The 17071-nt window shown below is 42.2% G+C and overlaps 1 long non-coding RNA gene across 1 annotated transcript in view; it reads right to left on the reverse strand.

Moving 5' to 3' along the window:
- Positions 1 to 1225: 1225 nt before the first annotated feature.
- Positions 1226 to 17071, reverse strand: part of LOC118532087 (uncharacterized) — a 76137-nt gene continuing 60291 nt past the window's right edge. Inside the window, exon 6 of the long non-coding RNA XR_013449752.1 lies at positions 1226 to 1937. This is a non-coding gene — a long non-coding RNA (uncharacterized LOC118532087). The remainder of the gene's footprint in view (positions 1938 to 17071) is intronic.

Below are 17071 nucleotides of genomic sequence, written 5' to 3' on the forward strand. Positions count from 1 at the left end.
TGAGCCTTTAATATTCAGCAAGTCAGTCACTTGATTAGAAAAATAAACTATTACTTATTCAACTGTGATTATTAATTTTAAAGCAAAATAAGGGTTCATTCACATATAAGAAAGAAAAAAATTTTATTATTAAAATAAATGGAAATTTCAATGAACAGTTATTTATATTATATGATACCATACTGTTCTAACTAGACTCTGGATATGTTGAAATGTTTTTCAATTACGGTCATCCTCCAAGTATTCCTGTTCATTCATGTCTGCTTTAAGTTGCTGGTAAATACATAAAATAATTACTTGCCAAAAAACAAACAAACACATATATAATTTCTTTTTTTTTTTTAAGATTTTATTTATTTATTTATTTGAGAGAGAGAGAATGAGAGAGAGAAAGAGAGCACATGAGGGAGGGCAGTCGCTTAACCAACTGAGCCACCTAGGTACCTCCAAACACATACATAATTAGGGCTGCTTTAACCTTGCATCTCTGTCATTTCAGCCCACAGTCTCCTCTATGATTGCTAAGACAAGGGAAGAGAATGGAAGAAACATGTTGGCTTTTCCACTGTCACACATCACTCCCATTCAAATTTTCTTGGCCAGAACCATCACATGGCTCTGCTTAGGTCCAAGTCCTGTGTAGTCCTGTGTTCCCAAGAAGGAAAGGAGACCTGGATATTCGTTTGCACTGCAAACTTTTCTATCACTAAGTATTGAAGTTACTAATACAAACAAACTAAAATAAATACATGGGATATCTTGAGTCCTGACTTCATGCTTAATCAGTATCTTGTCTAGGTTACTTTCATAACAGAAAATAAAGACAAAAGAAAAAAATTTTTAATTGCACTGTTAATGAAGCTGACCATTTTTATGCACAGTTCTCACTTCCTTTAAAAGTAATGTCCCACAGATCATATCGTTTTCATAAGAAAGAAGCTCATTATTCTTTTGTGGCAAAATTCACTGGCATTTCCATAAAACTCTAGCTCTTAATTATACCGTGATTAAACTCCTTATGTACTTTTAGTTTGTAGAATAGCCCTAACATATTTCTACCCTCAGGGAGAAATATTTATCCCAAAGCAATTCTTTCTTTATTTAAAGAAATAAATAATGAATGATAATTTTAGAATCAGAGAACTAAAAGGAACTTCAAGAGATACAATTCTTTTTTCCCAATATTTTATTATTAGAAATAACATCCATAATTAATAACCCTGTACATATACCCATGAATTGTTACTGAAATGAAAACTTCAGCACTGTGTAAATTTACTTCCTTGTACTCCATGTACATTCTACATTAACCAATTATAAAGAGATATAATTTATCATCAAATATTTACTGAGCTCTTTCTATATGTAAGAGTTACATACATATCAACCCGTAATGGATGAGAGCTCAGAAAATGCAAAAATGAATAAGTCACAGTGTCCCTGCCTGAGAAGCTTACAATATATATGAGTAACAAACATTAAAATATTCTTTGGGATCACAGAAGGAATAAATACTTCTGACTTGAGGAAGGTTTATCAGAGAAAGGTCTGGGCTTTAAAAGCTTTTGGTAGTCAGAGAAAGGGTGGGGACAGAAGATGGACATTCCAGGGTAAAGAAACATGAATAAAGAAAGGAAAGCAGATCCGTCCTGAGCACCACAAGAAGCCTAGGCCCTCTAAATAAAGAGTCCGTGTATTGTTCTGTAAGTGCAAGGAAGAGGTAAGCTAGCTTTTCTCAACCACAATAAGTATGGTCTTGTATTACCATTAGGAATGAGAAGACAGGGGCGCCTGGGTGGCTCATTTGGTTAAGCGTCTGCCTTCGGCTTAGGTCATGATCCTGGAGTCCCAGGATCCAGTCGCACATCGGGCTCTCTGCTCAGCAGGAGCTTTCTTCTCCCTCTCCCTCTGCCACTCCCCCTGCTTGTGCTCTCTCTCTCTAATAAATTTTAAAAATCTTTAAAAAACAAAAAAAAAGGAATGAACTCAAGAAACTTAAGATGTGTATGATATGATAAACAATGAAAACCACTTTGGGTGGGTATTACAGGTAGAATGCCACAGTTGGGCCTCCATCATGGAGGGCATTGAATGTCAGAGTAAGGACTCTGATACAAGAAAAAATAAGGTAGCAGGGGCACCTGGGTGGCTCAGCCGGTTAAGCATCTGCCTTCGGCTCAGGTGGTGATCCCAGGGTCCTGGGATCAAGCCCCACATCGGGCTCTCTGCTCAGCGTGAGGCCTGCTTCTCCCTCTCCCACTCCCCCTGCTTGTGTTCCCTCTTTCGCTGTCTCTCTCTAATAAATAAATAAAATCTTAAAAAAAAAAAGAAAGAAAAAAGAAGGTAGCAGAATGAATACCAGGAAGGAAAAGTTTCAAAGCAGGTCATTTTGTTCAGGAGCGATTGTCAGATGGGGAGTGATGAAGTGATGAAGATCTGCAGTAGAAGCAATGACAGTAGGAGCGGTGGGTAAAGAAAGGATGGATTTGACAGTAAATTCTTGGAAACTGATCAGTTGTAAATATAAGGAGATGAGAGGAGGATTTAAGAGCTCTAGCCTAATGGATGGCATCTATCATTTCAGGGAACCCAGCAAGATAAGCTGTGTAAGAAAGAAACTAATGCATCCATCAGGGACACGTGGAATTTTGAACATTAACAGTTTTGCATCCCAGATGTACTATATACTAATTGTTTGATCTTGAACAAGTTGCTTAACCTCTGAGTACCTCTGAGGGTTAAATAAGCTGATAAAAATGAAGAGCTTTGCTGATAGCAAGAGATCAGTAGTGTTAGCTAGCTTCACTATTATTCCTATTATTATCATCATCATTATGATCACCATCCATGTGGAGATGCCTAAAAGACTGTTGGAAATCAGCGCTCATGAGAAAGATGAGGATTTGAGATGGAGATTTATGATAACATAGACCTGAGAACCGAGTGAGTGAAATGAAAGAGGAGGAGGGGCACCTGCATACTCAGTGGTTAAGCACCTGCCTTCAGCTCAGGTCATGATCTCAGGGTCCTAGGATCAAGCCCGGCATCAGGCTCCCAGCTCAGCGGGGAGCCTGCTTCTCCCTCTACCCCTCATCCCACTCGTGCTCTCTCACTCTCTTGCTCTCTCTCTCTCTCAAATAAATAAATAAAATCTGAGAGAAAGAAAGAAAGGAAGGAAGAAAAGAAAGAAAGGAAGAAAGAAAGAAAGAAAGAAAGAAAGAAAGAAAGAAAGAAAGAAAGAAAGAAAAAGAAAGAAAGAAAGAAAGAAAAAAGGAAGGAGGGAGGGAGGGAAGGAAGGAAGGAGGGAGGGAAGGAAGGAAGGAAGGAAGGAAAGAAGGAAGGAAGGAAGGAAGGAAAGAAAAGAGGAGGAGATGGCCAAAAGATGGGTGTAGTTTGAGGAGCGGGCTGAGATCAGAGCTTCCATGTAAGGGATGAGTGGAACAATAGGCATCAATGAGACTCTCTAGGAGACACAATGAAGGCATTCATCGCCTGGCTCCTGAGCACTACATGGCTGTACCAGATATGTCCAGGCACGAGGAGGCAACATCTTTGGATTCAGATCTTCTCTACATGGTTAAATGTTCACAAAAGCCTAAGCCCAGTGTCATCTCTCTTACAAGTGTTTAAGATTCAGAACTGCTATTCATGAATCATATAATGTCACCAGAAACCTCTCAATCATCTCACTATTTGTTTTCCGGGAAAAGAAACTGAGGCACAGGTCAAACTTCAGTTAATGACAAAGTCTAGACTTAAGTTGTCAAACAGAATGCCACAAAGCCTGTGGGGAGTATGTCATTGAACCTAGAGGTCTGGGAATATGGTAATGCCTTAAAGGGCGCTTTCAATCTTGAACTAAGTTTGGGGTGAAACTGTTTCTTCTCAAGGAGCATTTGCATTCCTCGGGCTTCTCAACCTCAGCACCGTTATTAATATTTGGGGCTGGACAACTCTTTATTGTGGAGGGTCGCCATTCTTACTGTAGAATGTTTAAAGCATCCCCTCTATCCGTTATATGCCAGTAGCCTCTCCCCCAACCCATTTGTGACAACCAAAAAACATCCACAAACATCCCCATGTGTCATCTGGGGGACAAAATTGCCCCAGGTTGAGAATCATTGTTCTGACTGATACAGGTTAATTATTTCTATTAAGAAATGATAAACTCACTGAAAGTCCAGAGTTGTAATATACATGCACAGATTAACAAAATTGGAACTTGTTTTGTTTTGGCTGGTGATCTTGGAAAGGATTTATCTATCTCCTTCATGAAAAAAGGCATTAGTGTTTGACTATCTGAAATCATAATAGCCATTTTATTAAATACCCATTTCAATGACCCAAATAAGTGAAATACTCTAAATCATCATTAAAAATTCAGATGATTAAAGATGAATTACTGATTTAGGAAATATGGCAATAAAGTAAAAATTCATCTGTCAGCACTCTACCAAATATATGCTTAAATATCTAAACCCTAGTGTTTCTTTCTTTTTTTTTTTTTTTCCAGAGAGAGCAGGGGTGGAGGGTGGGGAGAGGAAGAGGGAAAGAGAGAATCTTAAGCAGAATCCACACCCAGCATCAAGCCCAACCGAGGCTCAATCTCACAGCCCTGAGATCATGACCTGAGCCAAAATCTAAAGTCAGATGCTTAGCCAACTGATCCACCCAGATGCCCCTAAACCCTAGTTTTTCTAAATGATGAGGGAGCAGAAGGCTGGGGGAAGACAAAGCATAAGCGGACACTCTGCAACTTCCCCCCACCCCCCTACTCCTGGGTGGGACATGTGTGACATTCTTCCAGGAATCTCCCAACTATCTTAATGTTAATGCCTTGCTAGAGGGGAAAAACCACCTTAACTTGACAATGGCAAGGCCTCAGTATCTTGTAGGTCCTCTTTAACATATGAAAGTTCTTTTGAAACCTCCTTTTTCCTTACCCCCGCCCCCCAACCCCATAGTATATAATCAGCCACCGCTCACAACCTCAGGGCAGCAGCTCTTTCTTTCTGCCCACAGGTCCTGTCCCCGTGCTTTAATAAAACCACCGTTTTGCACCAAAGACATCTCAAGAATTCTTTCTTAGTCGTTGGCTCCAGACTCCGCCTCACTGAACCTCACCTATATTCCAAAACCCCATCACCATAGTAAGCTAAAAAGAGGGGTTTACTGAAAATATTCTGGGTTTTCTGACTTCTCAGCATTGTAAAGGAAGAACCAAACACCACAGCCACCAGGACAGGAAGCAGGGTCGCCCCGGGTACCTGAGGAATATGAATTCAGAGACAGCTGCTTGGGCTCCAGCCACCAGGGGGCCCATCTCCAAACCATCTTCTATCTGGTATCTCCCCTAAAGGTTCAACTCCCAGGAGAAGAAGTTGATTGGCTTAGCTTGGGTCAGGTGCCTACCATCTATCCCTCCCCCATCCCCCATGGTCATGGCTGAAGTCCTATGATCTACAGCCCTATGACATAGAATGACATGGAGGAGAGGTAATGCCCCCAAAACATGGATGCTGAACAGAAAAATAAAATATGTGCTTTACATTCACTGAGCAGAAAAAGGAGACGTGCTTTACTTTGTCGCACCAATCCTATCCCTTCTACTTAACAGAGAGCACTGAGGCATTCGGAAAAGCTAGGCTTTCTTCTTCAATCACCTTCAACAGCCTTGAGAGCCTGTCTTTCAGAATTCAAAAAAGTCCTTTTGAGTTGAGTCCTTCCTCTAAGAAACCCGGCATTGTTGATTAATGACTCCCAAGGAAGAGTCATTTAGTCTAATTATCAACTAAGCTCATTCATTCTTAACAGCCACGGAAGACACAAGGACAGAAAATTTAAGGCAATGTGAGAAGGAGGAAGAGAGAGAGTTTAAAGACAAATGTAACAAATCAATTCTTCCCAACCACCAAATGACCCATGTAAAGGAATTTAGTTAAGCATCTGCCCTTTCTCCATCCTCAGTCTGTTGGCCCTAAGTTTTTTTTTAGTAATTCTAAAATTCTTTTGATAATCATCAATTTCTGTGAAAACAGAGGGGAGTCTGTTTTATGACAATGTTTTTTGATCCCAGACTAAGATTGCGTCCCTGCCTCTGGGGAAATTCCTTCTACAAGAAAAAAGTTTTCTTTAGGCCACTGTTTTTTAAGTATTTGCCATCAGTACACTTTATCTTGCGAAGCAGAAGGACAACACTAAAGTTAGCATGTTGGCTGATTTTTATTTTTATATTTGAGCCGGCCTAAAAAAATAAAATAAAAACTTTCTTGGGCAAGTTCTCATTTGGGTTTAATTATTTGCTTCTTGTCTTCATTGTAGCAAAAGTCTCAATTTTACTGGAAAGAATAAAAGATTCTGCAAGATTTCTAACCAAGATTTTAAACTGCATTCATTTTTGTGAAATAAGGCCCTTTGGTCATCTGTATTCTGGGGTGAAAGTATGTTTCCAATGATCTTGATTTATTTATGCATTTTATTACGTAGAAAACAGAATTTCAAGTAAGATATCATATTGCTTGAGAAAGGACAAGATGGGGACAATGACATTCAACACATCTTATAAGCTCTTCTTCCAAAGGAAACATCTCTCTTAATATTCAAACTCTGCAGAAAACATCAAGTAGAATGGAACAATCACCTCTCGCGTCAGAAAGCCACACTCCCGTGTTTCTCCTTTCCTCTCCTTTACTACTACCACCCTCGACACTTCCGACACCAGCCGTGTGGGTTTTCCACACATCAAGCAATTCCACACAAGCAGGGTGTCCCATAATTCAATTCAATTCTGACACTAATCAGAGTTAGCGCCAACCCCACGGCTTTCAGGGCAGAGTCTCAGGAGACTGTCCCCTACTTCAGAGGCCAATCCCAGGTAGTAGGTCCCCAGGTTATCCCCAACTTCTGTCTGACTTCATTTCAAAGAAGAGGTTCCCATGACCCCCTGCTGTGGATTCAGTCATTTGCTAGGACAGTTCACAGAACTCAGGGTAACACGTTTACCAGTTTAGTATATAATAAAGGATGCAGGTGAACAATCTTATGAAGAGATACATAGGGTGAGGACTGGAAGGGTCCTAAGCACAGGAACCTCTGTCCCTGTGCAGTTGGGGTGCACCATCTTCCCTGTTCATGGGTGTGTTCACCAACCTGGAAGTTACTCAACACCACAGTATTCAGATTTTTATAGAGGTTTGGTAGGTAAGCATGAGCATCTAGTAACTCTATTTCCAGCCCCTCTCCCCTCTTGTGAATGGAAGGTGGGGCCGAAAATTCCAAGCTTCTAATCATGTCTTGGTCTTTCTGGTGACCATCCCCACAGAGGCCCACCAAGAACCACCTCATTAGAACAAAAGACACTGCTATCCCCTAGGAAATTCCAAAGGATTTAGGAGCTCTGTGTCAGTAACTGGGGTCCACAAATAAGTGTTAGAAGAAAAGATTTTCTTTTTCTTTTTCTTTTTTTTTTATTTGACAGAGAGAGAGACAGCGAGAGAGGGAACACAAAAGGGGGAGTGGGAGAGGGAGAAGCAGGCTTCCCGCCGAGCAGGGATCCTGATGCGGGGCTTGATCCCAGGACCCTGGGATCCTGACCCCAGCTGAAGGCAGATGCTTAACGACTGAGCCACCCAGGCGCCCCAGAAAAGATTTTCATAGCACCCTAATTTACAAGGGTTTTAGGAGCTTTGTGTCAGGAACTTAGGGCATAAGCCAATACCTATATTTCTTATTATCTCACACATATCCACTGATAAACAATTATAAAGGATGCTGACTATGTTCTGTTATTTTATTTTTTTCCCTGTTTCCACTGCCTGAAAAGAAGGGGCCATGCACTTTTTTAAAAAGTGGGGTTCTGTAGAGAAAAAATTCACCTTCTCTGCATCCAGTCCTGGGGGAGGAGAGAGCTGCTGTCTGCAAATCCACCCACCACCATTAACTCAAACAGAAGAGGGAGAAGAGAATGTAAAATAGAAAAAAAAAAAAAACCTACCAACCCCCCACACATTACTGATAATGCCTCAGGCACACATGGATCTATTGAGTAATATCTGATGACAAGACTTGTAGGTGGCATTTATCTTTGAAATAAATTTGGAAAGATTTGTTTTTTAATCTACTTTAAAATTTGTACTGAGTACATTTTAAATAGCAAAATTTCAAAGTACGAAGAGAGGTTATTTACATTCAAGGAGACAGAATCGGTTAAATAGAACTAAAAAATTACAGCTCTGCTGGGTACGCATTCTCACTTGGTCCGCGTCCAGGGCATTGTTGTTCGGAGCAGTTACGGAATGAACCCATAGACTGGAAGTCATCCTCTGTGGAGGATTTCCTGTAGGTCGTAGGTATAATAATATTCCTCCTTTTCACCTTCTGCCCATCCGAACAGCCTAACAAATTAAAGAAAACGTTTTTTCAGTTATTTAGCAAACATCATGTGGTTTTGGCAATGGTGAAATCCGCAATAACTGGGGAGAATAGTTGGATCTTGCCAGGAGGGGGAGGTCAAGCCAAATTAGCAATAGAGAGCTTCAGAAATGGGAGTTTATGGGAGAAATCTAGAGGACTGGGCTTACTAATTACAGCCCGGAACGAAACGCAGAGTAACGGCATCCACGGGCGGGCATACGTTGACGGAATTGCAGGGGCCCGCGGGCGTCGAGAGACCCGCCAGCTGCCGGTTAGCAGGTGGGCGCGGCCGCCGTGAGCACGCCGCCAGGGCGCATGCGCCACCTCTGGCTTTCCGCAGTGTCGGCTGTGTTCAGTCGTAAAGCAAAGTTAAAGCGCAATTAGGAAGCAGGTTCAGGACTCCGAACTCGATGACATTTCACCGTGTGATTAAACTTGGCTTCTCACACAGCCCGCAGAGCAGGGCAGAAGACAAGCCACACCACAAACGAGACAACAGAAGGGTGCGGGAAGTGAACGAACCGAAGGCGAAGTCAGTCTGCGGGCGCGAGCTGCGAGGAGGCCTTGGTGGGCTCCGGGTCAGCTCCTGGCACCTACTGCTTCTGATGTTCAAGCAGGGAAGGGTCTCAGATCTGGTCGGAGATCCATCGGGCAGAGCCTTCGGCAGCAGTTGCCTTTTTTAAGTGGTCAGATGTGGAAGGGTCAGGTCTAAAGAGTCTGACAGTATGCTGCCAAAATCCTCCCCTTTTTACAGGGGATTGAATCGGTCTCGGCCCCTGCAGACCTGCTCTGGTTCTGCTCGGTATTAGTTTTGGGGTGTCAGCTGATGCGGGTCCCCGCAGTGTCTCCTAGCTGCAGTACCTTAACTGCTTGCGTCATTGCTGGACACAGGCTCCTGCTTGACATGAGAGACTCCATTTTGCTCTCTACAGGGACACAACAGATTCCATTTCATGTGTGTATCATAATTTATTTAGCCTTTTATTTGCACCTCCCACCTATTTTTTGTTTGGTTTTGTGTGTGCGTGATTTTGTTTGTTTGCTTTGCTAGCACATAATGCTGGGATATCTATCAAAATAAGAATTTCCTTTTTTTTTTTTTTTTAGATTTTATTTATTTATTTGAAAGAGAGAAGGATAGCGAGAGAGAGCGTGAGCAGGGAAGAGAGAGAGAAGCGGGCTCCCCTGAGAGCAGGGAGCCTGAGCCGGGGCTCGATCCCAGGACCCTGACATGGTGACCTGAGCTGAAGGTAGACACTTAATCAACTGAGCCACCCAGGCACCCCCAAAATAAAAATTCAACGGACAAGTAGGTTACTCATTTTTCCCAAATCCTATCTTTTGGAAGAATTCCTTGGCAATATCCTACACATATTATAGTAATTGATTAATCCTTGCAGATCTAAGGTGCCTCATTAGTGTAGTAGGTAGCCCGTCAGTCTCAGAATCCTTGCAGATCTGAATTGTCTAAGTCTCACTTTTAAGTAACACTCATGCACTAATTTACTCTAATTCGTCAAATATGGTCCCCTTTCCCTGGGGATACACTCAAACTTCAGTCTCATTTTAAAAAAACAAACAAAAACTTGCCCCTTTCTCTCCACAAGATTATAGATCCATCATTTGCAAGAGAGTCCTTCAAAGTCCTATACCAGCTTTCTCCCAATAAACAAGCCTTGACTTCTTAAAATAGTATTGTACATGAGGGAAGATGAGAATTATGCCAAATGCTACTTTTGAAAACACTCTTGCAGTTGAGAAAACAGTTAAGAAAAAAATTGAGCTTTCTTGAAATGTCGCCATATTTATTCATCTTTCATCAAGCCACAGAGAGAAACCCTTTGGACGCAATGGCTTGGAGCCCAGCAGTCCTAGGTTCAAATCCTAATTTTGAATTTCCTGGCTAGGTGACTTCAGAGAAGTTGTCTTAACTTGCTGAGCCTGTTTGTCTATGAAAATGGAGTAATAGTAACTTCTTTTCAAAGTTGTTTGAGAGAAAGAGATAATGTATGCCCCTGGCATATAGACAATGCTTAATAAATGGTTGCTATTCTTAGTAAAATGGTGGTTAAATCATGAGCTCTTCAAAGACACAGATCCCTTCTCCTTCTAAGGAAGGGAGTCTAGGCTAACATTTTTCCATTGTAAAACAGATAATAGGTCTTCCCTATGAAGAGTTAGGCTGCCAGGAAGGTCAGAACTAAATGTTGTACCACTTTTCCTTGAATATACAGAGGGCTGGCTTCAGCAATGTCATCCTGCTAGAGACCTGCACAGCTGTTTTCTAAATGCAATAAAAGCAAGTATACTTACACAACAGAATGTAAATATTGCTAGCCTCCAAGGTTTCTCTAAGGAATGGCATAGCTGACAGAAGTCAGAAGTGAGGCGAAGTGTTACTAAATTTCACACCTTATATACTGGAGTCAAGAGATAATGTTTACATGTGATTGATCAGAAACAGATGTTCAAATACATGCTTTATACTACTAAGGCAACCAGTAGAGGAATTAAAAATAATTACGTAACATATTTGGGAGGTAGAAGGGTAATGGAAGTGGGAGCTGTGTAAGTGAACAAAATCTCTGACAAGTTTAGAGATTAAAGTATACTATTTATAGTTTTTAAACACAGTTGTTAAACACTAGGAAAAAGAAAACAAACAGCTAATGGTGATTATCTATGAGGACTGGACCTGGGAGTAGGGCATTAGGAAGAGTTTTACTCTTCATTTAAATTTTTTGGCAATGTTTGATTTTTATGTTTAGTAAGTGCATACTTTACATATATAATAAATATCTCTTCAAAAGAAGGAAATGAATACTGTGTGGTTGCATGCTCCAAGATGATCCCCAATGATCCCCGCTTCCCAGTAATCATACCCTTGTGTATTCCCCCTACCAGATTGTACCAAGGTTGTCTGTGAGACCAACAGCATCTAACAAAAGGGATGGTACATCATTTCCAAGCTGAATGAGAAACTTCGGCTTCTGTCTTGGGTGTTCTCTCTTTCCCAATACATGTTTTTCTCTGTGGGAAGCCATGTCGTGAAGAGCCCCGTGGAGAGGCCCATGTAGTGAGGAAATGAAGTCTCTGAGAATAGCACCGCGAGTTTAGCTGGAAGCAGACCTCCCAGTCAACTTTTTATATACAGAAGTCCCAGCCAACAACTTGACTGCAACCTAATGAGTGACTCTGACCCGGCTACACATGCCTAAATTCCTGACTCGCAGAAACCGTGTGAGATCATGTGTTTGTTGTTTTAAGCTTCCAAGTTTTTGCAGGACTTGTTCTGGAGCAATAGATAACCACTACAGACGGCTACCCCCGGAGAAATAGAAGCAACTGAAGAATCATCATTGCAGGTATCAGAAGCTAGAGTTAGGAGCTCAGAAACCTCTGTTCTAATCTCAGGAACGCTCTGGCTAGCACTATCGCTGAACTGCCAACTGGGTTTTCTGTGACCAGAGTCCCATTTGCTGCCTCCATCTCCGTGCAACCCAACCTGAATGCAGCAGCCTGACTCAGATCCACGGTTTTCCTTTCCTCTTCATAAGCCCACCATCCTCTTGTGTCCACAAGCCCAACCTCTCTTACCTAGCTTATCCCGAAAGCAGAGCTAGAGACGATGGCTGACATTCAAGCAGTTTGTCTGGTAGTGGGATCCCAGGGGTCAGAAGTGAGGGGCAGGAGAGGGCGGAGACCACTAGAAGGATGTGATTGATATCAAGTTGGCCAACGCTACAGGCTACTGGGTGCTCGATCACCTTATCAAACGGACCTCCAGTCTCCCCACTAGAAAAACAGAAAAGAAGCATGTGTCTGTTGGCTCCCAGTTCCATTCATCAGGGGAGGCTCCACAGGATATTGAATCCCCAATATCCCCCTGTTAGGAACACTGAGTGCCAAACAGGTCCTGAAGGGCACAGAAGCCCCATGGCAGGAAGCTAGAAGCACATAGTTCTGTGTGCTTGTTGTCGGGTTGAAAATGCATGAAGCTGGGGCGCCTGGGTGGCTCAGTCGTTAAACGTCTGCCTTCGGCTCAGGTGTTGATCCCGGGGTCCTGGGATGGAGCCCCACATTGGACTCCCTGCTCCGCAGGGAGCCTGCTTCTCCCTCTCCCACTCCCCCTGCTGGTGTTCCCTCTCTAGCTGTGTCTCTCTCTGTCAAATAAATGGATAAAATCTTAAAAAAAAAAAAAATGCATGAAGCTGCTCAAAATCCCAGAGGAGCTCGTAGCCAAGGCTCTGGCTGGAATCAGTTGAGAGCAATAGGACTTGGAGCCCTATACAAGACGTGTTCCATACAACCCGCAGCCAAATATTGCCAAATACTTCCTATTTTACAAACATCTCTCTCTCCGATCTCCTTCCCCTTTTTTCCATTTCACAGCCACTGGCTTAATCTGGGCTCTCATGGCCTCCTGCAACCAGGGTTTTTCTAAGGACACCTCAATGCACTAACTCCTAATATTACTTCTCATTCATCAAACCACCCCAATCACAGGCCAGGCCGAGCTCTGAGTCAGAAAGTAATGATTGCTTTGCCTCCCAGCTCACCTTTGTAAAACAACCCAGAGACAGACTGGCCGAGGCCAGGAGAATGAGTCCTTGCTGGACTAGGCTGCACAGAATTCCAGCCTGGAATCAAGAGATGTTTTCCACATCCTCTGTGGCGACTGGGGTGCAGCTGTCACATACTCTGGAGTCAGAAAAGGAGGTCATGGTGAATCCAGGTAAATTGGAGAGTATCTTTTACTAGTATTCACTCTGACTCTCAAAAGCATTTCAACACTTCCATAAAAATAGTCTATTCCGTAACTTCACAGCTAATTGGCTCCTCTGGATGTTGTACCTTGCCTGGGGAAATCTATCCCCTGACATACTTTATGGATTAAAATATTAGGCAACATTCTATGATGTAACTTTTTTAAAAGTTGATGATGGATTATTTTTTAAAAACATATTTTCCTTGGCAGATTTCTTGACTTGATTCCTGCTTATATGACAAACATACTCATTGAATCGGAGTAAACTAGATTCTGGTTCTCTGCATACTACAAATCTAGTGTACCTTAATTACTTGTAATTACTTGTATTGTAAACTCAAATCTGTTTAACTGGTTTTCATTAGCTTCATCATAAACGAAACAGTCAATTGTTAGAGGTTGTCTTGTTACACTGATGGAGAACACCTGGGATGGATAATTAGTTCCCCCAACAACAAATTCACTTGGACTACAAGCTGTCATTAATAATTACTTCACCCCCTTCCTGGAAGAAGCCTGAGATTAAGATCATAACACAAACCAAAATAAAGCCAGGCTGATTCTTCAAAATAGTAAAATAATAGTAGTGTGGTACTTTTTGTCTGTCCTACAGCAACTCCTTCCCTAAAGGGGTGTGTCTCTGTGTGTGAAAGTGTGTATGTAAATGCAAACATCTAATCATACAGACCCGACATATAAATGCATATAGAAGCCCACACATTTTACGTTATTTACCCTGGTCATTATCTTTATAGTAACCAAGCTAGCACAGAAAATAGAAGTTTTTTTGCACATTTAATAAACAGTTACTCAGGGACAGCCTAAACCACCAAACGGGCATTTTTCCCATAACCCTGTGAAGAACAGAGTTTTTTCCTTTCTGAGAATGAGCTTCCTTGGAGACACAGACTTCCTTTCTGGGTAAATTTTGGCCACTCTAAGTCCATAGAGGGAAAGCTTATATTAAAATGTTAAGTGGAAAATGCAGGGAACAAAACTAGAATGACAGCACAGCCCAGCTATATAAACACGTGGGAAAAAATGGAAAGGAAATGTGCCAAGATGATAACGGTGCTTGTTTCTGAGCGAGTTTTTCTTCTTTGAGCATTTACAAATTCCAAATCCTTATGTAAAAATCTTATACTAATTTTACAGTTGGAAAACCTCAACTTTAAAAAAATCCATGGAAATCCTGACTATACAGATATTCACTAAAAAGCCACAATGACCGGGCAGCAAGTACAAGGTTTTTGCAAGGAACTCTTTTTTACCTCAGGATGGAAAACTGAAAATCGAATTTGTTTTGCAAAACTTTGGTTTGGGAAACTTCAGCTGTGGAATCTGAAACCCTATTTGAAAGATAAGCAGAAACAACAATTGGGCTTTGAGCTACTGCAAAAAGTGCTTTTTATCAATGATGGTGCTATTTCAGATCGGTGAAAGTCTTGAGAGTTTAGAAGGAGCTTTCACAGCATAACGTGCTATAATGAGCCTGGGTTTGGGACCCAGGAAACCGCAGTTTGAGTCTGGTCTCCATCTGTGGGAAACTGTAATGCACTTAAAGGCACTGGGTAAACTGCAAAATGCTCTTTAAAAATGTCATTGTAGGGGGCGCCTGGGTGGCTCAGTCAGTTAAGCGTCTGCCTTTGGCTCAGGTCATGATCTCAAGGTCCTGGGATGGAGCCCCACAATGGGCTCCCTGCTCAGCGGGGAGCCTGCTTCTCCCTCTCCTTCTCCCTCTGCTTCTGCCTCTCCCCCCTGCTATCTCTCTTTCTCATCAATAAAATCTTTTATTTTTTTTAAAGATTTTATTTATTTATTTGTCAGAGAGAGAGAGAGCACAAACAGCAGGAGGGGCAGGCAGAGGGAGAAGCAGGCTCCCCGCTGAGCAAGGAGCCCAACGCAGGGCTCCATCCCAGGTCCCTGGGATCATGACCTGAGCCAGAGGCAGAGGCTTAACCAACTGAGCCACCCAGGCGTCCCTAGATAAAATCTTTTTTTTTTTTAAAGATTTTATTTATTTATTTGACAGAAAGAGACACAGCGAGAGAGGGAACACAAGCAGGGGGAGTGGGAGAGAGAGAAGCAGGCTTCCCGCGGAGCAGGGAGCCCGATGCGGGGCTCGATAAAAGGACCCTGGGATCATGACCTGAGCCGAAGGCAGACGCTTAACGACTGAGCCACCCAGGCGTCCCTAGATAAAATCTTAAAAAAAAAAAAAAAATGTCCTTGTAAGGGATATGTGATATAGGCAGAGAAGATGGTTTTATTTTATTTTACAAATGAGAGAAATGGAAAAACACAGAAACTACTATGATTGTAGCACTCATTGTAGTAGAAAAAAACTTCACACAACCTAAATATCCATCATCAAGAGAATAAGTTATGAAAATGAAACAAACCAGAGCTATGCAAATCAACAAGTATGAACCTCACAGACATAATTTTGAGGCAAAAAATAAAGCTAGAGAATAAAACACAGAGACTGTGTTATCAGGTTTAAAAGCATCCAAACAATATTCTCTCCATCACTTTCAGTAAAAATATAAAGATACCCATAGGATTGAGGTTACCTCCGGGTGGGCAGAGAGAGAAATGCAGTCAGGGTTCCACGTTTTATTAAGGATGCTAAGAGGTGAGTACCCTGGTGTTCACTATATTTATCTATATACTGTCCCTATGTGTGTAATATTGCATACTAGAGTTATCGATCACTTACTATGTATCTAGCATTACGCACTTTTCCATACCTCATTCTATTTAGTCCTCACAAGACCCCTACAAGGAAAGCCTTGCTATCCCATTGTAACAGGTGAGAATGCTGGCTCAGTCCCCTTCAATCACGTGCCCCAAGTCACTCAACTAGCATGTGGCAGAGAAAGGCCTAGGATTTGTCTCCCTCCCATGGCACTGCCCCCAAGGATCTTAAACACCCAGGATCCAATAACCCAGGGACCTCGTTTGAGAAGAGGTATCAGAACTCCAGTGGTTCCTATAGCAGGCAGCCAATGCTGGCTTTCCCTCCCCACACACAGGCATTCTCTTCGTTGGAAATACCATCTTAGAAGGAGTTGTGGCTGTTTTTCCCAGTTAATAAACGTTTGTCTTCTCAATGAAGACAAATACAACAGCTACCCTTTCACCCCCAAGTTCCCATCGTCCCAAGCAGGGCCCCTCCCCCAAAGAATACACAATACAGTGGGGGCTCTCTTCAAGAAGTGAATACTTGCGGATGACCATCATGGGCTTCTCACTTCTCAGTCAAGACTTTTTCCACATCGTTCCCTGTCTGTGGTTTTACTTTTTGTTGTTTGAACGGGAGGAATGAATCCTCAGCATTGAGTGGGGAGTATGCAGACTCTGTGACACGAATCTTGAGTTCCAGACCCAGTGTGTAATCTCAGCCTGGGCTTTGTTGTACTTCCAAGGACAACAGAGTTAGCAGGCTGTCATCATCACAAAGCCTCACTTTCTGGAGCTTTGGAAAATGCTTATTTTCCCTGTCAATGGACTCCTCGCTTTGCACCAACAATAGGCTGCCACTTATAAGACACAGAAAGTGGAGTCTGTATTTTACTGCTCCTGTAATGCTACAGCCCAGAAGAGGTGTAATATAGAGAAAAGGACTCTGTCCTGGGAACTAGGAGACCTGAGTTCTAGTTCTAGACATATTTTCTAACCACTTCTGCCTCAGCTTCTTCATTATTGAAATGACAGGGCTGGGCTAAATGAACTCTAAAGTTTTTTCCAGCTTCAATTACATGGAATAATATGCAGAAAACACATACAGCAAAACATATATAGAAAAAAAGAAATATTTTGGGGCGCCTGGGTGGCTCAGTCATTAAGCGTCTGCCTTCGGCTCAGGTCATGATCCCAGGGGTCCTGGGA

This window comes from Halichoerus grypus, chromosome 7, assembly GCF_964656455.1.
Source record: "Halichoerus grypus chromosome 7, mHalGry1.hap1.1, whole genome shotgun sequence".
NCBI classification, from domain to species: domain Eukaryota; kingdom Metazoa; phylum Chordata; class Mammalia; order Carnivora; family Phocidae; genus Halichoerus; species Halichoerus grypus.